The sequence below is a fragment of the Argentina anserina genome, chromosome 1 (genome assembly GCF_933775445.1).
Source record: "Argentina anserina chromosome 1, drPotAnse1.1, whole genome shotgun sequence".
In the NCBI taxonomy this organism is placed as follows: domain Eukaryota; kingdom Viridiplantae; phylum Streptophyta; class Magnoliopsida; order Rosales; family Rosaceae; genus Argentina; species Argentina anserina.
This window is the reverse complement of record NC_065872.1, coordinates 14,530,198-14,554,629: the sequence shown is the minus strand read 5'-3', so window position 1 is coordinate 14,554,629 and position 24,432 is coordinate 14,530,198. Positions and strand designations below refer to the sequence as shown.

General features: G+C 35.6%; 1 pseudogene; it reads right to left on the bottom strand.

Moving 5' to 3' along the window:
• Window positions 1-4,587: 4,587 nt before the first annotated feature.
• LOC126802507 (cytochrome P450 734A1-like) lies at window positions 4,588-8,235 on the bottom strand (annotated as a pseudogene).
• Between the last annotated feature and the right edge of the window lie 16,197 nt (window positions 8,236-24,432).

The window sequence follows — 24,432 nt, the reverse complement described above, 5'->3', positions numbered from 1 at the left end:
CCTTCTTCATATTTGCTTTTCTTTTTTATGATTTGTCTTTGAATTCCTTTCTCTTTTGCTAATGAAAAAAGAAGATGATACTAAAACAATAGAATTATCTTCCTTAGAATTCAGCAAACAAGATTCAAGGTTTTTGTTAAAGATTGATTATCTATATACATGGTGTTATCTTAATCTATACATAGATCAATTTTGTTGGGTTTCTAAAAAGTCGTATGAATTTAGTTATATTCCTGGGTTTCTATCAATATTGCATGTTTTATGGATTCAGCAAACAAGGTTCAAGATTTTTGTTAAAGATTGATTGTATATACATGTCGTTGCCTTAATCTATAGATTAATTTTGCTAGTTTTCTATAAATTCGTACGAATTCAGTTAAATTACTGGGTTTCCATCAATATTGCATGTATTATGATACACTAAACATATGTCATTATTTCTAACTTTGCAGCATGGCACGTAGACTTTTGCAAAGAAGAGAAAAAATTATGCTTGCATTGTCATTCATGATCAATTTTTAATATTATGTGTATGATGTCTCTTGCTGTTGAACGACATTATAGAAAATATTTGTTGAAGAATGAACCAGAGGCTAATAGAAAAGGTACACGAGATGCCAATCTTAGGCGACTTATATATTCTAATGACCTAGCTTGTTCTGAGAACCTTAGAATGAATAGATATACTTTCAATAAGCCATGTATAATGCTTCACACTACTGCAAAGTTGAGAGATACAAAAAATATGACAGTAGATGAAATGATGGCAATGTTTCTGCACATTCTTGGCCATCATGAAAAAAATAGGATCATACAATTTCGGTTTGTAAGATCTGGTGAGACTATTAGTACTTAATGTTGTTCTTGAATTGAGTGGCAAGCTACTTAGATTACTTGAACCAGTCCTTGATAATTCAACGGATGACAAATGGAAATGGTTTAAGGTATATGACACTAAAAATTTAGTTGTTGTTTTCTAATACTATCAGTACTTCTTTGTAAGTGTGTGCTAATAACCTTATGTTAATTATGTTGTAGAATTGCTTAGGAGCACTAGATGGTACGTATATTAGGGTCAACGTTCTTGAGAAAGACAAGCCTAGATATCGTACTAGAAAGAATGAAATTGCAACCAATGTGTCAGGAGTTTGCTCTCAATACATGAAATTTATCTATGTTTTGCCGGGTTGAGAAGGCTCCGTAGCCACCTCTTGAGTACTACGAGATGTTTTGAGTAGAACAAATGGTTTGAAAGTTCCACATGGTCAAAATTTTATGAAGTTTTGTTAGTTTCTCATAATTTAATATGTGGGGTTTGGAAAATTTTATATACGACTTGTCTTAGGTTACTACTATCTTGTGGACGTTGGATACAGTTTTCTTGCTCCATATAGAGGGCAACTGTATCATTTAACTGAATGGAGAGAAGGACACATGCCGACATGTTTTCTGCAGAGTTGTTTTTAACATGAAGCATTATGCAGCTAGAAATGTTATTGAGAGGTGTTTTGGTCTGCTTAAACTACGTTGGGCTATCCTTCGAAGTCCTGTCTTTTACCCATTAAAAACACAAAGCAAGATCATTCTTACTTGTTGTCTTCTTCACAACCATTGTAGAAATGAGATGCATATAGATCCACTAGAAGATTTGTTGGTGGAAGATGTAGATGAAATAGAAGCTGACCCTATCACTATTGTTGAATCATTTCCTCAATGGAGGGATAATTTACCAACAAAAATGTTTGATATGTGGAGAGCAAATAGGCTAAGTGGTTAAGTAATTACGAATGTTTGAGTTTGCATTACTAATGATGTTTGTTAGTTCCTGTAATGAATTCTTTATTTTCAATAATATTGTTTTCATTATTACTTATATGGGTTGCACAAATGTTCATGATATGTCCTTTCTTTTGTTGAGGAGGATCTGCCATTCTTTTAGTATTGGCGTTAATGCTTTATTATCACAGATTGGTTTAATTTCTTTTTAGTTCATGGACAAATATTAATGATATGTTCTTCTTTTAGTATGGACTCTCAACCAATTGAGCAGCAAAAGGGAAGAGTAAGAAACAAACTGTAGAACGAGAATCTGAAAACAAATAAGGATGCAGATATGTGTACAAATAAAGTGTGATTTATTGATAATCAAGCGCGAAGTTACAATTTTTGTGAACTCTTCTTATTCTATCTCCGTATGTAACTTGGTTCCAGAGTGATATGCACTTAATCTTGAGAATTTGAGTTTGGATTTGGATTTGATGAAGAACGAATGATTTGGTAGCTTGACGATTCTTCGTGGACTTGAGTTTGGAATTGGATTTGATGAAGAACGTGCGATTTGGTAGCTTGATGATTCTTCGTGGACTTGAATTTGGATTTGGATTTGATGAAGAACGAGCGATTTGGTAGTTTGAGGATTCTTCGTGGACTTAGGAGACTTCCGGATTTCTCGAGAGTGATCTTGCTCAAGTGATTTTCTCTCTTCTTCTCAAGTCCCTCCCTTTCTCTTCATGTTGAAGGGGGCATTTATAGTGTCAAAGATTATATTTTGTAGAATATTTTAATGACACTAAAATAATAAATTTCTTTAATTGTATAATTAAATCAATATGTATTTTATGATTAATTTAAAATTAGTTATTCTCATAACTAAATTAAACATAAAATAATTGATCTAATTTATAATTGTTAAGGAATTTATTAATTTAATCAAATGTCCGATTATTATTTCGAATCGTTAATGACATTCAATTATCCGATTTAAGTCGAAATCACGTAGTTTCGATTACGATCATCCATTTATGTGCTGACACGAGTTTTATTCGGATCCACACTAATTTTGTTGATTTTTGGGCCACGTGTGCAATTTTGTCGGGTTCTTGATCGATTTAATCATTTAATGAAGATGATTTACTACATTAAATTTCATGTGTCTACAAATGCTCCCACTTCAAGTCGTGTTGTAGACATGTCGTCGTCACGTGCCGAAAGCGCAGCTTGAAGTATGCACTTTGATTTGGAGAATTTGTGAAGCTAGCTCCCAGAGGCTCCGCAAATTTTGTAGTAATCTTTTCTTATGACTTCTGAGATTTTTAGTTCTACACGAGAGGAAATTATTGACATAACCGTCCATTTATTTTATTTGTAAAATAAATGCTTCCATCTTATCACGATCGTCCCTCATGTCGTGAGTTTCCAAATCATCATGTTTTCTTTCTCCATCAAAAGTAAGACATCACTATGAGTCAAATCTCTGACAACTATACTGATGGCAACAACATCCAGATCATGCCCTTCTTCTTCAAGCTGTCTGTAAAGTGAGTATGCCTCTTCTGATTTACCACATTTGGCATAAGTAGCATAAACAAATGCATCAGGTGGTATATCTTGGCCAAGCATCTCACCAAGCAACAGTTGTGTCACATCTGACAGTTATAGATGTAGAACCGTGAAAATCTATGGGATCCCACAAATGTACAATATCAGAACCAGCAAGTCTTGATGATAATGCATTTGAACCTCCTCCATCGCCATGTTTCATTGTTGAGTTGCTACATGTGATAAGAAGAAAATCATGATCAGGAACACTAGTGATAGAACCCCAGAGTTTGCCCTCACCACGTGCCCATCAAAAAAATTTCACACCTCGAATACCTCCAATATTCGAAACAGATAGTATTTCAAGTTTTTGAACTTTCAGTCTTAGACCACTCCAAGACCCAAGAAGTTCACTCTGCATCAAGCCTTGGACTGTCTCCTTTTGTTCCCAAGTTAATCAATATTTCAACAAAGTCACAGTCCAGAAGGACATATGTTTGAGGCATGGAAGATTTCCTTTTTTTTTCATCGATAGAATCGACATCCACACTAGATATGTCATTCATCACTTGATCGAAAAGATGACACAACTCTTTATATTGAGGATTGTCTAACTTTATTGTAACAGCAGGTAAAAACATATGTAGGAAAAACGAAAAGCTCAAGATAATTTCTTGTCGTGTCTGGGAGCTCAAATCCTTGACATCTTTCACAATTGATACAAAAGCAAACTCGTGATCTTTTCCCACAAATTTAGAGATGCCCCTTGAATCATCCAAAGTATCTAGGCACATAGCTTTCTTTGCTATCCAAGGACCAATCACGTTTCAGCATAAAGTGATCTTTGGCTTTTGATGTTGGCTCACCACCGAAAGCATCTGACAGGAAAGCATCAAATTTTTTTAGCCTGAATTCTACCGTCTAGAGTCATTTTGAAAGTATCCCCTAAACTCTTACGACTCAATATGATAAAGCCTATAAAACAAAGAGCTACTATCATTTCTTCTTCTTATTTGTGGATATTAGAAAGTCGCCTTTATCTTCACTTTCAACATAGCCTCAGCCTTTTCTTTGCCAAAGGCATAATTCCTAAATAGCTTTAACAGTATATGTCAACTTTTTCTTTCCGTCCATAATGCCTAGCATGATAGCTTACCGGCAATGTCATTGGCTTTGGTTCTGCAATTGATTGATTCCAGCATATAACACATGGTGGCGTGCTCACTTTCCAACCCGATTTTCCATATTTTCTATCATTATGTTAACTCTTTACAGCTTGCTTCTTCCCTTTTCTCGCCCTTTTAGCCGGCTCCTCTTCAGGGTCTCTTGAGTACAATCAAGTAAACTTACAATCAGCATATTAAGATTTACTTCTTCTCTTTTCCAGTCAAACTTCCCACAACTAGAACTTATAGGAGGTTTAATTCCAAACATCAAGAACATAGAGGCAGAAGAAGAATCATCGGCGGCCTGAATCATAAGCCCTAGTAAATCCTTAGAACATTTTTCGTTCACATTGTTGATCGAGTTTTTCCTTCGGATATCGATAAACTCCATGAGCTTTTTCCTAATCTCCTTGTCCAATTTCCGCGAGTTTATATTTCGTTGCATTGGTACAAATCTATAACCAGGGATGAAGACTTTTTGAAAGGCCTCGGCGACGAAGAGCACTTGCTCAGCTTGTAGCTTGAAAACAGCTTTGCTGTCTTCATAGCTGGTACCGAAAGCAGTTCGGGTAATAATGTATTCGGTTTGGGTTTGGAATGATTCGGTGACTTCAATCTCAACCTCACCAGAGTCGGACGACATTGTTCACCATTTGTCCATCATGTCCACCATACTCGTTGCCATGAGAGGTATGAGTGACTTGAGATTCTCCATATGAAACGTAGGGGTGATGATCTTTCTATGGTGAGCCCATTTCTCACCTTTGAGGCTCAAGAGGCCGTCGCCTTCGAGTTGCTTCACTAAAGGGTGAGCCTCATTCTTCTCGTAGAATTCCGACTTGGAAGTGAACACTTCGCGGATGAGATCGGGATCGGAGACTGTTGGTCCGAACCACACAAGAAATGTTGCACCATAGATTTTTTTTTCCAGTGATGGTAAAAAGGGAGGACTCTGGGGAGAATACTGTGACAGGAAGAAGGCATAGTATGAGAAGAGGCCTTGATCATCATCCCCACAAGCTCTTTGACATTTGTAATGAAGAATTGATAAGGAGGTCCTCTGATCCCTTGCTTGGAGAAATGCTCCTCAATTCTTCTGGGCCTCCACCTTCTGCTCGATCGACGATACGATCTGCCACGCCGCTCGGAGCGACCCGATCATGTTATTGTAGGCTACGGAGAGGAGGTTGCGCTCCTCGACGGTGAGCTCAGATGCCGGGGTTGACGGACGCCATTGGAGCAAGTGATAGAGAGAGCTCTGGTGAAAATGGCTAAGAAAGAAACTAAATTTGAAGAAGGAAGTGCGGCCCTGACAATTGAATGATTGAGTGCGGTCATGCTTTAGTGCAACCGGTTTTTTTTACAGCAATTTGAGAGTCGCGGTTGATCTAGACATTTAACTGCTTTCGAAACACGTTGATTTCTGGCCGATTTGAAGAACATAAACGACCTAATCGCTTGATTGCTGTCAATTCATAGACTTGACAACGTTCAATAAAAGCGTTTTCGGCTTTACGCATCACATTCACCATGGCGACTTTCAAGAGTTTGAAGAACATAAACGACCTAATTGCTTGAATGCTCTTAATTCATAGACTTGATAGCACGCAATAAAAGCATTTTAGGCTTTACGCATCACATTCAGCATGGCAGCTTTCAGGAGTTTAAAGAACATAAACGACCTAATCGCTTGACTTCTGTCAATTCATAGACTTGACAGCACTCAATAAACGCGTTTTAGGCTTTACGCATCACATTCACCATGGCGGCTTTCAAGAGTTTGAAGAACGTAAACGACCTAATCGCTTGACTGCTTTCATTTCATAGACTTGACAACACTCAATAAAAGCGTTTTAGGCTTTACACATCACATTCAGTATGGCGGCTTTCAATAGTTTTAAGGACGGGACAATCACTATCCTCGACGATGTTGAAAATGAGTAACATGATGACACCACCTTAACCGTATATCCCTCTCTTACTAGGGCATTTGCCTTTAAACCTCTATTTTATGGCAGCTCAACTCCCGTCTCGCAGTGGACTTATGCAGTGAATCGCCAAGTAGTCAGCTTCCAAATGCCTAAGTCAGGCAACGATGAGCTAAGTTCAGACGTTTTGATGGACAAACCCTTATTTATATTTTGATGTGACTGAACTTAAGATTGTTATTCTCAAGCTGCTTACGTACCCTTCTAAAGAAGGAATCAAGTCATCACGTAGTTCAAGGTTATTTTTTTTATTTTTTTTGTTGTTTTTTGGGTGCCTTGTGCAGTTTAAGCTCGTGCAGGCGTGGAGTATTTTTTTTTGTCTTGTGCAGTTTAGGTTCGTGCAAACTTTGACGTTCTCAAGCATGGTACTTCTTCAATAATTTTCCGTTAATGGGACCGATCCTCAGACCGTTTTCCGCCACAATTTTGTAAGCTCCATTGGTGTATACTTCTCTGACAACGCAAGGACTATCCCACTTTGACTTGAATTTGAGGCCAGTCTTGTGCGTCATAATGATGGGTCTTCGAACAGCAAGAACTAAATCATCAACTTGAAATGACCGTGGTCGAACACTTTTGTTGAAGGCGTGTGGCATCCGAGCTTGGTAGCATTCCAGGTGTTGTTGTGCATCAAGCCTCTTCTCGTCCAAAGCTTCTAACTCTTGAAGGCGCAACTTGACATTTTCCTCATTTGTTAGACCTTCTTGCAAAGCGATTCTCAATGACGGGATTTCCTTCTCTAATGGTAACACAGCTTCGACACTATAGACGAGAGAATAAGGTGTAACACTTGTGGCTGTCTGATAGGTCGTTCTATAAGCCCAGAGAGCTTCGCCCAATTTCTCATGTCAATCCCTCTGCTTCTTGCTGACAGTTTTCTTCATAATGTTACAAAGCGTTTTATTGAATGCTTCTGCCAAACCATTTTCCGGGGCGTTGTACATTGAAGAAAAGTGAAGCTTGAAATGGAATTTCTTGCTCAACTTTTCTATAGCGGTATTCGAGAAATATTTGGTATTGTCTGTGATGATCCACCGTGCTATACCATAGCGTTGTATAATGCTTCCCGTAATGAAGTCCACAACATTTTCTTTTTTTATTTCTTTCAGCGGTATCGCCTCTACCCACTTTGAGAAGGAATCTATGGCTGCCAAAATGTACATATGACCAGCCGATGATTTCAAAGTGATGGGTTCTATTGCATCCATTCCCCAGACGTCGAATGGGTGTGAAGAAATTGTCGGATGCAACGGCTCAGGTGGCTCATGAATGAAGTTGGCATGAAACTGACAAGCTTAGCATTTATGTGCATACTCCATACAATCCTTAACTATGGTGGGCCAATAATACCCTAGTCGTCTTACTTGAAAATGTAACTTTGGTCCTGAATGATGTGCTCCACACACTCCAGAATGAACATTTTCCATGGCTTTGACCGCTTCATCTTTTCCCAAGCATCGAAGGAGTACTCCATCAAATGACCTCCGATATAAAGTTTCTTAGTAGTAGAGAAAGCGCGGTGCTCGCCGCTTAATGCCCCACCTTTGCTTCGAATCTTCGGGAAGCTTGTTGTGCGCAAGATAGTCGATAAAAGGATACCTGCAATCTTCAACATCAACGGTGTAAATTGACACTACATGAGAACTGGCACACTGGAGTGAAGGTTTTGTTGTCACGACCCACCTTTGGCAAATTGGGATATCCAAAATTTCGTCTCTAGACAATGCCAAAATCGCCGCCAAGTTTGCCAATGCGTCTGCCATTTAATCTTCTTTCTGTGGCACATGTATGAGTGTAACATTATCAAAGCACTGCAAGAGTTGTGGGGAGAGTTGGAAATAAGGTACCAAATCTTCCTTCTTGACCTCGTAATGAGTGAGCAGTTGATCAATCGCCAACTTCGAGCCCCCATACACAATGCAAATAAGGATGCAGACATGTGTACAAATAAAGTGTGATTTATTGATAATCAAGCGCGAGGTTACAATCTTTGTGAACTCCTCTGATTCTATCTCCGTATGTAACTTGGCTCAAGAGTGACATGCACTTGATCTTGAGAATTTGAGTTTGGATTTGGATTTGATGAAGAACGAGCGATTTGGTAGCTTGATGATTCTTGTGGACTTGAGTTTGGATTTGTATTTGATGAAGAATGAGCGATTTGGTAGCTTGAAGATCGTGCAACAAAAGGAACATGGATGAAGCATTTTCCTCATTTTGATAACTTGTGAAATGTCTTTGGAAAAGATCGTGCAAATGGGAAGCAAACAACTAGTGCTGCTGATTGTGTGGATGAAATTGGTCTCAACAATGATCCCTTAAAAGAAGAAGCTAAGGTAACAACCATCCCTCAACCTGTTGAACCTGTAGTAGCTGAAGGTTCTAATGAAGCTCCAAGGAATAGGAAAAGGAAGAGGACATGTGAATATGTACTAGGGCTGACAGAAATGGTTGGGGCAATGTCTAAGACTGCTGAAGCAATGGATAAGCTTGTGGGAAGTCTTGCAAAATTTGATCTCTTGCGTCAAGTCTATGATGAGGTATCCAAAGTTGAAGGTTTGAGTATCTCGTCTAAATTAAAAGTGAGTCAGATTATCATGGCTAATCCTGTCAAAGTGAGTCTCCTTCTCAGCCTTCTAGGAATGTCAGAAATGAATGGGTGGAGTAATTACTTCAGTAATCGATTTCAACTTTAAATAAAGTCAATAAAACCATGTTAGTGGGGGTTCATGCTACCAAACATGAATTAATAATTGGTTTTGATTATTATATTTAGAATTGAGATCAGTATTGTTTTAGATTGGAACACACCTGTTACTCCTGTTGTTTAATAAAAATATTATTACTTTGATTTTTCTGAGATAGAGCTTAATTTTGTTTTGGTTTGTTGCCATATTTCAATCTGAGTGTTCATTTTGTTTACTACTCTGGTGTAACATTTGTTTGATTTTCTGCATTTTTTTGCAACATTATATAGTTGAGAACTAGTTCTTTATCTTCTTTATCTTTTCATTTTTGTTTCATATTATATTTTGACATTGGCAAGTTTGAGTAAATATGAAAAAGAAATCTGTGAGATTTTTATTATGTTAATATACAACTCGGTAGGCAAATTCTTGTGATTTAGAATTGTATAGTTTAGATTATAAAAAGGTGTAAGAGGAAATTACAATATATAAGAATGAAATATGAACTTACCGAACACAGGAATAGAAATAAAAAGTTGATTTCCTATATTAATTTCCAATATTTATCAAACATTCATGTGGAATTAACAAAATATTATCTATTTCCATATCAATATGGAAATCAAATTAAATCTTTTTTCTTTCTTACATTCCATCTAAACAAACGGCCTATTCGAATTCTAGGTCAAATTACACTTTTCTTTCTCTATCTCTGAATCATTATCTCAAATCTCCGATTTTAAATTCGTTTCTGATAGTCTTATGCCAGCGGTACTGGAAGATCGGGCGAAGGCTTAGTCGATATCCAGAAGCCCGACGCCGTTGCTACAATGGTCCTCAGAGCCGAAGAACAATAGCTACCGTCAAATTCAAACACATCGACGACGAAGACGACCTCTTCAAGGCGATTGAGAACCGTAAGCTAGCTTCATGAACCTTCAGTTCCAATCAATTTCCGTTACATATGTTGATTATGTATATCGATCAATTCAATTTTGTATTTGATTTCAATCACTTTCAATCTGCTGATGGATTTTCTTAGGTTTTCTGTACTTCTTCACTAATACCGAGAAGGAGTTGTGTAATCAAATCGTCACTGGTCCAGCACTCTAGATCGCTCGCCGATTACGTTATCTCATGATCGATGGAACTTAACAGTTTTTTTTGTTATGTGATGCGAGAAATTTAGGCTGAGTTTTGCTTTGTGGATTCTTTATTTATGCCCTGTGGAATTTTTTTATAATTGCTGCTGATTGTTACTTGAGATCATTGATGTGAGGCTGTGAGGAGTGTGAGCTAATGAATTTCACTGCAATCACATCTTGATTCATTGGCATAACTCAAAGTTCAGTGTATTTTTGTATCTTTTGAGTAAATAGTATCAGCTGTATTTTAAATTATACTGACATCATCAATAGCAGGTCTGTAATTGGCATTGCAATTTTGCTTTCTCAATTGGTTGTGTATAACACTACAAGTGCGTCTTTGATTGATTTTGTTGGTTCTGTTGTATATGTGATTTCCTTTCTTTGATTTGATATCCCAGGAGCTTGTAGATTCTAGAGGTTAGGAACTTCTTCAACTATAGTTTTAGTATGTTTTATTCCTTTTGCAAGTCTCTCATGTGTGAAAACTAATTACTGTACTTGGGGAAGGTTAAACATGAACCAAAAACCTGTGAGACCCAGATTAGTGGGCAGGCAATTGTTGCTGATCACAAACATGTACTTAATGATCATGATCCACTATACCAATGTCCTTCGGAGATGTACAGTGGATCAATAAATCAAAAGTTGCTAAGCTGATCAAATCTGAGAGTATAAATGTGAAGTCAAAAATTGGCTCGACTCCAGCTGCTACTTGCCGTTTTGACATTTCTTTAAATACATACTCATCTGTATATTTAGTTGCATGTTCATGAATTCTGTATAACTGATAACTTGTATCAACCATTGTTTTATTGATATTCTTATTATGTTTTGTAGGGAATTACCTTGAGACAAGATAAGCTAAATTTCCACCATAAATTGAGAACAAGGTGATATTACCTGACCTATGTGTTATTGGTCATTCAACTAACATTAATCATTTGTTTCATTTCAGTTAAGGAGACTTTAATATGCACTGGTTTGCTTAGGGGTCAATCAAGTTGGCTTGGCTCCTCATTTCTGGCCATAAATTAAGTACATGTGTTTGGTTTGGTGAATAGGTTGAAAGATGAAATGCAGATTTTTTATATTTTTTTATTTTTAGAGTAGGATCAATGTGTATTATTATCATTTAAATTATTGGGACTTTTGGTTTTGCAGGTGAGTTGGACTTATGGTTTTGCAAGATATTGCAGAAAAGAACATCCAATATCTCTTGCAATTGGTATGATATTTAATTTTACTTCTCTCCTTCATATCATCTTATTCTTTTTTGACGCCACAAAACCTTAGGCCCTTAATAAAGATCCCGGAATGCTTTCTTTCACATGTATTGCAGCATGATTGTACGCCATAATTTCTTTCAGATCTATAGTATTTTGTGAGTCTGGAAATAAATTGTATATTGTACTGATATGTTTAACTGCTATAAGAACCACAAATGCCCGTCTCCCTGCCATAGGTATGTGCTCATATCAAGTATTTTTCTTGAAATAATATGCCAGATTGCTACTTGTGAAGCCCTATCAAAAAATTCTAGAGTATAATTGCAAGTGTTTGTGCAGAGGTGCTTGTGCTACTCATGCAAGTACTCTCTGCATGCCACACAAATCTTATAATTCTTATTTACCTTTTAATATCTATATAGTGTAGAACATTCACTTTTGTTTTCACCCACCTCCCAACATCCATATATTGTTAGGATAAGGCCCATTAAGCTCTTTAATAACCCTAGACTACTCATTTCAGTTTGCAACATTTTTGTTATGTACATAATCAGATGATTTGCATGCTGTTGCTGGTAATTAATGACCATCTTGACTATAGAATTTGGTCCAGACGTAAAGCTCGAAACCTAAAGGCAATCTACCACAAAATTGAGTTGGAGCCTGGAGCCAACTTTGCGCATTGCTTATATTTTAGGTTCATTTCTTTAGAAAGTAGTTTTTTATAGATTGATTAGGACCAAGTCAGTATTGTTTTATATATGTATCTTTACATTTCACATGATTATTTCATTAGAGTGGAATATTAAAATTTAAGGTTTCCTTTATTTGTTGTACTCTTAATTTTGTTACGTTTCCAGGCTATTAATTGAGATCTTTTAATTTAAATGATTTTTTTTAATTAGAAAGACATTTACGACGTGCATAGTGCGTCATAAATAGTAAGTTTAAAGCATGCAAATCAAGTCATAAACGATAGTCTACGGCGTGCAAAACGTGGCGTAAGTGATAAACTATGATGCACATTCAGTTTAATTACGGCGCACAAATGCATACCGGAATTAGAATTCTACGATGCGGTTTTTAACGGTCTATTTTTGCGTGTTGTAAATAGTCATTCAAGCGCGCATTGCACGCTGTAAATGACCATTTTTTAAGTTGAGATGATTACATATATGGCTAGGTTTGGTGTTTACTCAAGCAATTAGTGTCATGCCTCAACTCGAGTAAAGGTATAAACTCTACTTAAGACGTGAATCACACTCTAATTATAGATAATTTAATATCCATAATTTAAGTGAGATCAACATGACGTAAGAAACAAAACGCTTGTACCTTTATTTTATATTACAAGCCTTTTAAAAACGGAAATTTTTAATACATACCTCAAACCTCTTAATATACACTCATTTTTAATACACTATTTATTTCAATTCCCATTCCAATATTTTTACTAGATACACCACATAAAAGCCTAAAATACATTTGAATTAAAAAAATCACAAATTACCTCATTATTTAGTTACAGGGGCGGACACACGTGGAGGCCTATGTGGGCAGGTGACCCCACTCAGTTTTTGATACTTGGATTTTTTTAAAATCAATTTTCAAGGCATATATATATATATATATATATATATTCTTATATACTTGTTGTTGGCTATTATTCATAATTTGGTGTGTCTAGTTGTTGATTGCTCACATATTCTCTTCATACTTCTATTAATTGGTTTAGAAGTTTTGATAATTCTAGTATAAGTTGGTGTTAGGATTTTAGCTTTAGTTGCTGTTGTATTTTATTTTCTTCATTGAAAAACTAAAATCTTCTTCATCGAAATTAAACAGATTTTTTCCTCCTACATCCCCTTACTGAATTTTCCATTCAATCTTCTTTAATCAACAACCAACTCTTCGAATGCGACCATTTTTTTTGCCCAATTTCTCTTTTGTTTTTTTACTTACCCCCCCCCCCAAATGTATTTGCGCGAAGCTATAAATAAATTAAACTATATTTATTTGCCCCGACTTATGGACTGTTATGTGTTCGCCACTTTTTAGCTATACAAGACTACTTTTTACAGTGATTAGTAAACAATTATATACGAATCGTTATAGATTGCAATTTTTTTAAATTCTTTAACCATAAAAATGATAAACAACATGAAAAATATAAAGAAGAAACGGTTGAATTGATTGTTTAAACAAGATGAACATTTATTTTTTAAGAATGTATGAAGATGAAATTTAATGAAATGAAACAACATTATTCTTTTTCATGAATTACCTTGTTTTGGACTCCTGAAAAAGAAAAATTAAGGAATGAATTGATTGTTTTTTCCATCAAAATATATACTAATTTTAATTTTCTTGTAATTTTTTTTATTTTAATTGTTCCAAAAATAAATTCTTAGTTTTGATAGTTTAATTTATTTTTGATTTTCTGATTTGTTACATGTACATATTTTGGTCATTTAACATACATGCAAATCTTATATGAATTATTGAATAATAATGGTGTGTATCAAGAGTTTATGAGTGTGTATTTAAAATCTCTTTAAAAATGACGCTTAAAGTATTTACAACACATACTAGAATAGTGTTTCTTTTCAAAATGACTTCATTATTTAAACCTTATGTTACAAGGAAAAACTAAAATTTGCAAGCCTTAATATAAAATATCAGGTTTCCATACGATTTTGTTCTACACGTCCAGTGTCATACATGCAATGGATTTGATAAACATGGTGAGCTAGTTTAAGTAGGCTAGTTAGAATCCTAACAAGAATTTTATCTTCAAACACAAACAACAAAATCACATTACCAGTAAACAATGCATGAATATAATCTTTACTCTCAAATCCATAAATTTTCTCTTTTGTTAGTTATATATCTTGTAACCTCATGGCCCCCAAACCCGGAACCCTATAAGATCATTTTATCTGTGTCCGCAGTTGAAGGGGCTTGCTTTTCCCAAATCTGTGCACATGTGGGTTCACCATGGATCTTGGATATCCCATGAATAAACCCAACTACACAAGGGTTTTCAGTAACAAATTTTATATCCCAACATTCATACTTCTTTCAACTTCCAACTCACTCTTTCCCACAATGACAAATGTGTATGTTCATGCATCACATATTTATAAGCTAGAACTTATGTTTTCCAAAGTAACTTTATAATATAATTTCAAAACAAAAACACATTCTTTCCCAACATATATAATTTTATATGTAAGAAAATGATTTAAAACCAATCAACAATTATCACTTAACATTTAAATCAAACAATGTCAAGCATATCACACAATTGCATATATAAACACATCATGACCCATCAAACCCTACCTCGTAGTTTCTAGCGCAAACTTGAGATCCGACTTTGCTCCTAGACTTGAGGATCACTAAAAATGTCTATGGAACCTTACCGAAGGAGTAAGCACATACACAACAATGAATAAAACAAAAATTAGTAAAATTACCATTTTAGACTATATGACAAATGATAATTGTGAATCAAGAGCTCTATTTAATAATCATACCAAAATATATAAAACATGAATTACAATATAAGGAAATACACTAAGGAACACTACTTGACGACCTCAATTGCAGTTGATTCAAGGACCCATTTTTAAAAACAAAATTCATGTTTTCCTCAATTTAAAACAGTGAGGAACTAACTGACATTAACTTTATTTTTAATCAACACAAGACAAGTAAAATCTACTGATCTAAGACCTAATTGAAAGATTGCATTACAAGCTTAAAGTATATAGTTTATGTAGAATTTAGGAATATGATATGAGTTTAATGCTTCGATATTCTTCTTCTCCAATATAAGAGGTATATATAGAGATACAAGTAGATATTTACATAATAGGAAATCTACACATATAAGGAAAGTAAATATTTACATAATATTCTACACTCCCCTCAATTTGGCGTACAAATGTCAATCATGCCCAACTTGTCAATTGAATCGTCAAACACTTTCCTTAATACTCCTTTTGTAAGTACATTCAACAATTGATCCTCAACATACACAAAAATGAATCTGATGACTTTCATGTCCAAGTTTTATTTGATAAATAACTGATTTACCTCCACATGTTTAGTCTAATCATGTTTAACTAGATTATGAGCAATTTCAATCGCTGACGTGTTATCACAATGTAGGTCCATAGGCTTCTTGAGTTTGATACCTAAGTCCTTTAACACATTTCGTATCCATAACAACTCACACACTCCATAAGCCATGCCTCGAAATTCAGCTTCAGCACTTAACTAAAGGTATTTGAGTTCTCCTGTTTGAACCAAGAAAACAAAATAAGTTAAGTATTTGACCTTTTGTTTTGCCTTATTGCCTTTGATCTTGTTTCCATTTCAAACTGCTTAATATGTGGATATGTTTTAGTATATAGAAACATTTTACCATTATCAGTGATTGATCTTATCTCAAGGTATTTGTTTCATCTTTTGTCAAACTTTCCTTATTTTTGTTGATCTAATATGGCATGATATGTGCATCAATTATGGGGGAGAGTTTCTATATAAACGTTGCAACCTTCAAAAGATCTTATCTCTTGTGCCTTAGTGCTTTGTGAAAAAGTGGTTCTTACTAGAAGCTTGTGTTGAGTCTTTTGTTATAGCTTGAAGAGTGCATCTACATATTATAGCCCAGTCTAGTTATTGATACAAAATGTAGTGTTACTAGATCTTGCTTATCTCGTTGTGATTGTAGTTTGATATCAAACATATTGGACAAGTAGATTGTGTTGGTTTTTAAAGTGTGAGTTTATAACTACACTACTTGAACGAGTGTTGTATTCTGGATTATCACATAGTGAATTGTTGATCGTGTAGACTACGTTAAAGTCTCGTAGTGGTTTTACCTGGAGGAAGGTTTCCACTATAGTGAAAATTCTATGTTCTTATTTTTTCTTTCTCCTAACTCCTGTTGTTAACAAATCAAGTACATACTTACGTTGAGACAAAGAAATTCCCTTCTTCAATCTTGCTACTTCATTTCCAAGAAAGTACTTCAATTGCCCAAGATCCTTCATCTCAAACTCTTTTAAGAGATAATTTTGTAAAGCCTCCATCTCTTTTGGATCATCTCCTGTGACAACCATATCATCCACATACACTATTAGAGCGGTGATCTTACCTTGATTATGCTTAATGAACAATGTACGATCTGAATTGCTTCGTTGATAACCAAACGCTTTCATTGATTTGGAATATCTTCCAAACCAAGCTCTAGGGGACTACTTCAGACCATATAAAGATTTCTTCAATTTACAAATCTTGCCAATATCACAAGCTTATATTTGACTCCTGCCGGCATGTCCATATACACCTCTTCTTCTAAGTTCATATTCAAGAATGTATTCTTCATATCAAATTGGCGATGCGGCTAGTCTCGAGATCAAAATTTTGACAGTATTAATCTTTGCTACAGGGGCAAACGTTTCTTCATAATCAACTCTATAACACCGGGTCTATCCATTGGCAACCAATTTTGCTTTATACTTGTCAATACTCCCATCAACATTCAGTTTCACTATAAACACCTAACGACACCCGATAGGCTTCTTTCTAGTTGGCTTAGCCACAACATCTCAAGTTGAGTTTTTCTACAGTGCTTTAAGTTCTTCATTCATTGCTTGTTTCTATTTGAGATCTGCTAATGCATCATGTATAACACTAGGAATAAGTGGATAATTGATAAACAACAAGAGCATGAGACTCAACAACCTATGGTTTGACATATAATATAGATTACTCTGCTCAACATCACTATTCTCTGTCAAAAAATACTATGAATTCCACTTGTTCGTCGACACGTGTCCTTGTTCTTGTATCTGTTTCGTCGACCAAGTCTGCGTCAGGCATAAGACCCGGTTGGTTCAGACGTATTTTCAACTTCATCCAGAAACGTCAGCTCGCCTTTAACTCTTGTCGACTCAACATCTAATCCTTTTTTTCAGCTCGTCGGCTCATCATTTAATATTTCTTCTCGGCTCATCATTTAAGCCTCAAAGTTGTTGGTTGGATATAGAGGTGTCAAATGTGCCGAAAAGCCCAAACCCGGCATGGGGTCGACCTGTTAAAAATTAGCCCGGCATGAGCTCGTTATTATAATAAGCCGGGCCGGGCTGAGATATTTTAGCCTATTGGCCCGACCCGACCCGAGCCCGTTTTAAGTCTGGCATGGCTCGGGCACAATAAATTCATGGGCCGAATTGTTAAATACATATTTTTATATTATTTATATAAATATTTAAACAATTATCATTATTAGACTTAAATTTTATAAGTGTTAAATTAAAATTACTTGATTATTTCATTATTTTAACTATAATATTTCACAAATATTATCATAGTAGTGAAAAAACGTCATTGTTTTGACATACATAACGTTTTAAAAATAAAATTATATAATATGTTGTAGTATTTTTATTTATTTTAATATTTTAAATAGCTATATAAAACAAATATTCTAATTACATTATATTTTTTTATTGTAATTGTGTCTTATGATGCTAATGAGACATGCCGACCTGCTTCTTGGTCCGACATGACATAGGCATGGGCCATGGGCCGGGCTTGATGTTTAAGCAAATGGGTCGGCCCGAACACAACACGACCACGGTTTTAGCCCGCATAAAATGAACCGGGCCAACCCGGCCCGACCCGTTTGCCACCTCTAGTTAGGTATCATGGCTTGATGCGTTATTCTGCTTATGCAGTTTTGTGGACCCCTTCTAGTGGCACATGCGTCATTCTACAATGTTCCTCCAGTAATCCATTGACGAGTCATTGCAACTCCAAATCTTGATTTCAAAGCCTCAATATCTTCAAAAAAGGTCAAATTCTAATGAACTTTGAGTGTTTCCTTCATTGACTTTGTCCCCCTGAAAGGAGACTCAAAAACTCCATTAGAGAAATAAGGTTCATATTCACTGAATGCAACGTCAAGAAATGTATGTATTGTGTCAATGAGCGGGTCATAACATCTGTAACTTTTTTGAAACTCCGCTTAATCCACAAAAATATACTTGCTTGTATGAAGATCAAGCTTGCTTCCTTGTTGCTTGGGAGTATGAGCATACACTATGCATCTAAACACTCGAGGCTTTAAATTAGGATTGAGGGATCTGACCGAATTTTGTAAAGTTGTTGCTGAGGATTTTCAAGCTCAATCACCCGAGAGGGAGTACGATTAATAAGAAAAGCAACAGACTTCATAGCTTCACCCCAATATTCACGAGGACCATTCATACCAAATAATAATGCATGAACTACTTCAAACAATTGTTGATTCTTCCGTTCAGCCACTCAATTTTGTTGAGGAATATAAGTATTTGAGGTCTGATGTCAGATTCCATGAGATTGAGTAAATTTGCACATGTGATCATTAACATATTCTGCACCATTATCTAATCGGAAAATACGAGTCTGTTGATACTGTGTGGATAAAATCTTGTGAAAATCTTTAAATTTGGAACATGCATCACTCTTGTTCTTCAAAAGAGACACCTAAGTCATGCGAGTACAATTATCATTAAAAGTGACAAAATACTGAGTGTCACAAAGTGCATGAATTTTTGCAGGACCCCAAACATCAAAGTGAATAGAAACTAGGCTTTTGTGTAAGCTTGATGAATATGATATGTGGTGGCTCTTAGCTAATTCATATATGTCGCAATTGAAATCTAAAACGTTGGCACCCAAAAACAACAGAGGTTGCAGCTTCTTGAAATAATGAAAATTCAAATGTCCAAGACGACGATGTCACAACCATATAGTTTCCTTAGCACTCTTGACGCCATGAATTTGGTTAGCTTGCCCCCAAAGGTGTTTATGTTTCTCTCCAGTCTCTATTAAATCCAAGTAATACAATTTTCCCTTCTTTACACCGTAACTAAGAATCCGTTGAGTCAAAATTTCTTGAACACACATAAATACGGATAGAATGTGACAATACATGCAAGGGCTTCAATGATCTGACCAATAGACAGAAGATTATATGTGAATGACGGAACAACTATACAGATTCAAGGGCTAAGGAATTCGATAAGACAACATAACCTTCTCTAGTAACCAGAGTGCGAGTACCATCAGCAGTAGACACATAATTTTGTGAATAATATTTAATTGTTGTCAAGAGAATGTGGTCATTTTTCATGTGATCCGACACACATGTGTCAATTATCCAAGTAACAATCAAAATAACTTTGGTATTCATACATGATTGTGATACCTTAGCGGAGGCATTAGATGAATGCTCCTCATCATGCTCTTCTTCTACAGTAGTCGCAACTACTACCTTTCGTGGTTTTTTGGAGAAATCCCACCAATCAGGATATCTGTTTACTTCAAAACACCGTTGCTCATTGTGGCCAAAATATCCACAAACTGGACATTGATAGTTTGCATATGAATTTAGTTTCGCCAGAGAACAACATGATCCGGAGATCTAATGGTGGTTAATTATGTTCAATTCTTTCACAGAAGACCGAAATACAGTTTGATTTCTTCAATTTTCCGTGGGGACCACCAACTTTGATTCAAGTTGCACGTGATGTTCTTTGGTCTGACTCTTGACTCTTGAGATTTAGTTTGGTATGTGATGGTGGTGTGGTCCCGATTGGGTACAGAAAACCAAAAAGGTCATTCAAGTGTGGCTTAGCTTGCCAGTGTGCAGCTCGGCTTCAAGGCAGACATGGTCTGCTCTGCTTGTCTACGTTTTGCTTTGTGACGGGAGTTTGGGGCTTTTTTTTTTCATGATTTTGGAGAGTACGATTTGGTGAAGAGGTGGTGAGATATCTAGGGTTTTGAGATTCAGGTTTTAGGTACTCACGGATTTGTGATTCGATAAGGATGATACGCAGCGGTCTATGGTGAGATATGAGATTCAGATTTTTTTGTGTAAATTTGAAATAACATATGATGCCAAGTAGAATTTAGGAATATGATATGGGTTTAATGTTTTGATATTATTCTTCTCTAATATAAAAGGTATATATAGGGATACAAGTATTATCCTAATAGGAATATATATATATATATATATATATATATATAAGAAAAGTAAAATATTTACATAATATTCTACTGTTTATAATCTAGAAACAAAGCTTTTAGCAGAAAGTTATGACCTTTTGAAGTTGTGGTAAAATAAACATAAATCCAAATTTCCATGTTTGCTGAAAATTGGCTTATTTCGGGAAAGCTTTTGGCATAGTAAACATTGTCCAAATCCAACTGAACATATAGAAAGTTTAAACAATGAGGTTTTCAGATATAATTTTGGATTTCAAAACAAAGATATGAGCCGAAAGATACTCGATTCAAAGAAGGCATAAATATCATTTTTCTGAAAATTTTCCAGAATTTCTAGATTTGGTTCAGCTCCCTTTAAATCAAGTTTTTGGGTTAAAAATGAAGCTTCAATGCTTCAAAAAGAGTATCTGAATATAGTATGTTCAATCTCAAAACCTATAAACAATTTAAACTTCACGACCCCAAGAATCACAAACATCATACAATTGATTAGAACACCAAAAACTCAAGAATAATGTTCTTAAGTTGCAACTATAATAACCCAGACCTAAAACTCACTGCATATAATCAGTTTCCCAAGCTAGACAACAGATTTAGGTATGACATAAGAATCTAAAACGAAAATGAGAGAAATATGACTGAATCTAAGAATTCGAACAGAACTTTGGCTCGAAACTTTAAGAAATTCAACTACCTTTCTTGACAAACTCTTTTTGCCCAGCTCCCTCTTCACTCACTCGCTCTCCAAACATATTACAGAGAAACTAGCCGACTCTACTCGGCCAATTAAGGAGAAATTGGAACAAACTCTATTTCTCTCATTCCTAACCAAGTATTCTAGGTCTCCATTCACACAAAGACGAGGAGATTGGGTGAACCTTAGTGGACAAGTTCATGCGTTGGGTCTCCGTCTCGGGTGATTATTCTCTATGGATCGGACAAAATTGATGAAATTTGGGAGAAATTATTGGAATTCAAGAAGAAAATGAGAAAGAGAAGCTGAGAAGACGAAGAGTGTATGGGTAGACGAGAGAAAGAAGATTATAGTAAATAAAAGTGATTACAAAAAATTTTAGTTAAGTTTGACCTCAATTAATGTTAGCTGTCAAATTAAAAGTAGGATGATCTGACAGGAATTAAGCATATCCCATGGTCACTAGCTAACCAGGTGAACATTACTTTGGTGTGTAGCCAGTAGGAGTGGGCATAAAAAGCTGAAATCCTAATTCCATTCTGAAATTCATAAGGACGAGATGAGATGGAGGTCTAAAAACGTATGTCTCGTCTCAATCTTGTCATGTTTCATAATAGTGGGATGAATAATTTATATTCCGCTTAGTCCCGCAAAATAATTGTTCTTTAAATTTGATGGTATGTGAATTAGATTTCTTGTAGAGAGGTATGTTGCTATATCAAAGTTAGTATGAAATTCACTGTCCACACAGATTATGATACTCGAACAATTGTAGTTACTAAATTAGCAACCAACTCATACACAATTTGTTACATTGTTCATTTTTTTATGTTTAAATGGAGTTTAGTTTTGACTAACAGTCACTTGTAGCATCTTTAACTACACTCATTCTGCTGATACACTTTTGTACATATCTAGTTGAGAAACTTACTCTTGGACTCTTTGTCATTTTTGAAAATCATGAGGACACTGCTTCAAGTAAGAACAATTGTCCACCTTCAACTCCAAGAGGAAAAGGAAATGAGAAATTTGTACCAGTTGCAAATGTAATCGATGTTTAAGTTTGTACCTCTCTTTCATGTTTCATGTTTGTTTTGTGACTAACTTAATATTTAAGTTTGTGATGGATTGATGTTTTAAGTTTGTGATGGACTGTTTGGTCTATTTAAATGACTTAATGTTGTTAATTCATAATTGAATTACTTAAAAGGTTGAATGATAATTGTATGTGAGAATTGAGAAATTAGGTGATGCATTCTAAAATACCCTCATCATGTCCTGATCTCGTCCCGTTTCAAAAGAACAGATGAGACGTGGGATGAGTTTCGTCCCGTCCCATCTTGTCCCATGCCCGGCCGTAGTAGCCAGACGACATTACAAGTTGTTCCAATTTGTGCTATTCTAATGAGAATGCTCAACGTACTTGTTTGGTTTTTCGTTCTAGTCAAGGTTCAAAATATCGGTATCGGGGGATATATCGTTTTTTTGAAAAATGGAGATATCGGATATATCGGAGATATATTGGGGATATTGGAAAAAAAATATCGTTCATCTTCCAAAATTATTTATTTCTTATTGAATTACATACAAACAAAATACAATTATTAATTTTATCTAGTACCCAAAAGAAGCTCTAGGTGCTTGAAAAGATGCACGTTGGTCAACAAAACTACAATACTTTGCCTAAGACATACGAGCCATATAGTACGAATTGTAATGGTTAACATGATAGTCATATATCTCTTTTGAGCTACTAACAGTTTCTCCAAGAATGGGATAATAAAAATGAACCAAACTCGATAATTGATCATAAACGTCTCCGAACTGACCATAATTGTAAATAGGATGACCAGGTTTATAGTTGACTTCATGTGATTCGTTTGACATCCCACTGTGTTATGTGCCTAAACTGATATAATCAAAACTTAAGGCAATTGAACTAACATCAGATGTAATATTTTGATCATCAATGACTCCTCGTATCCTCCTCCTGCACCTATTTTTCTGTTGCGCACCAGGACCGCCTGCTCTAGATCCATGATTCTAATCTTGGGTAGCATAATCAAAATTACTTTCACAAGTAAACTGCTCAAATTCTCCACCTACATAAAATTGTTCATTTTCAAACCTTGTATCTCCACCACCTTGTCGACTTCCACCACTACCATCACCAATACCACCACCACCACCACCACCACCATCATCATCATTATCTGAACTATCCGGAGTTGCTACACCGCCCCACACACTAGCATTATCAGAATCATCTCTCGAGTCTCCAACTTTATCAGATAATACCTTGTTTACATCAATTCTAAAATCAGTTGCCTTTTCTAAGACATGTGGAGGAGGGTAGCCATTTTCATTATCAAGGTGTGCATGCATAATCCAATCATGAAGAGGATCAATGTCATAATGAAGTGGTTCACTAGCAACATGAAGTAGATCAATATCGTTGTTTTCATTGATCACATTATCTTTTGCTCGTTTATCACGTAGTCGTAACTTCATGCTATAGTAGTAGTATACGAGTTTTTCCAACTTCTGATATGCAAGACGGTTCCTTTGCTTTGTATGAATAAGAGCAAAAGTACTCCACTTTCTTTCACAAACAGAAGAGGAAGCCATTTGTGCTAAAATACGCATGTCAAATTTCAGTATTATCATCCTTCCATGATGGGTTCACGGGTTGCTAACAATCTATGAAGGTATGAGGGAACTTCTAGGAGACAAAGACTACAATGTGACTCATGTTTTTTTTACTTTTCCCAATAGTGCGTCAAGGAGATAAAGATTACTACTCTTTCTATATTCCTCGAGGAGAACACTTGTTACTAAAATTCTTGATATTCTCTTATGACCTTTATGAGAGTGTGAGACTATGTTGTGACCCTTTATTTTGGATTCCCTCATGGTCAAGGAGAGCACTGGTCACTGATATGGCTTGACTTTTAAGAGTTAAGACTTCAACTTTCACTGCTCATCTCGATATCTTTTACGAAAAAATAAAATAAGCCGATTGAAGGACTACTCTTCTAGTCTTATTTTTTATATCACTCGAGGCTTGAGGTGATTAATTAATCAAAAACTCCAGGTCAAGGAGAGCCCGAGACATCCTCAAATTGAGATAAATTTT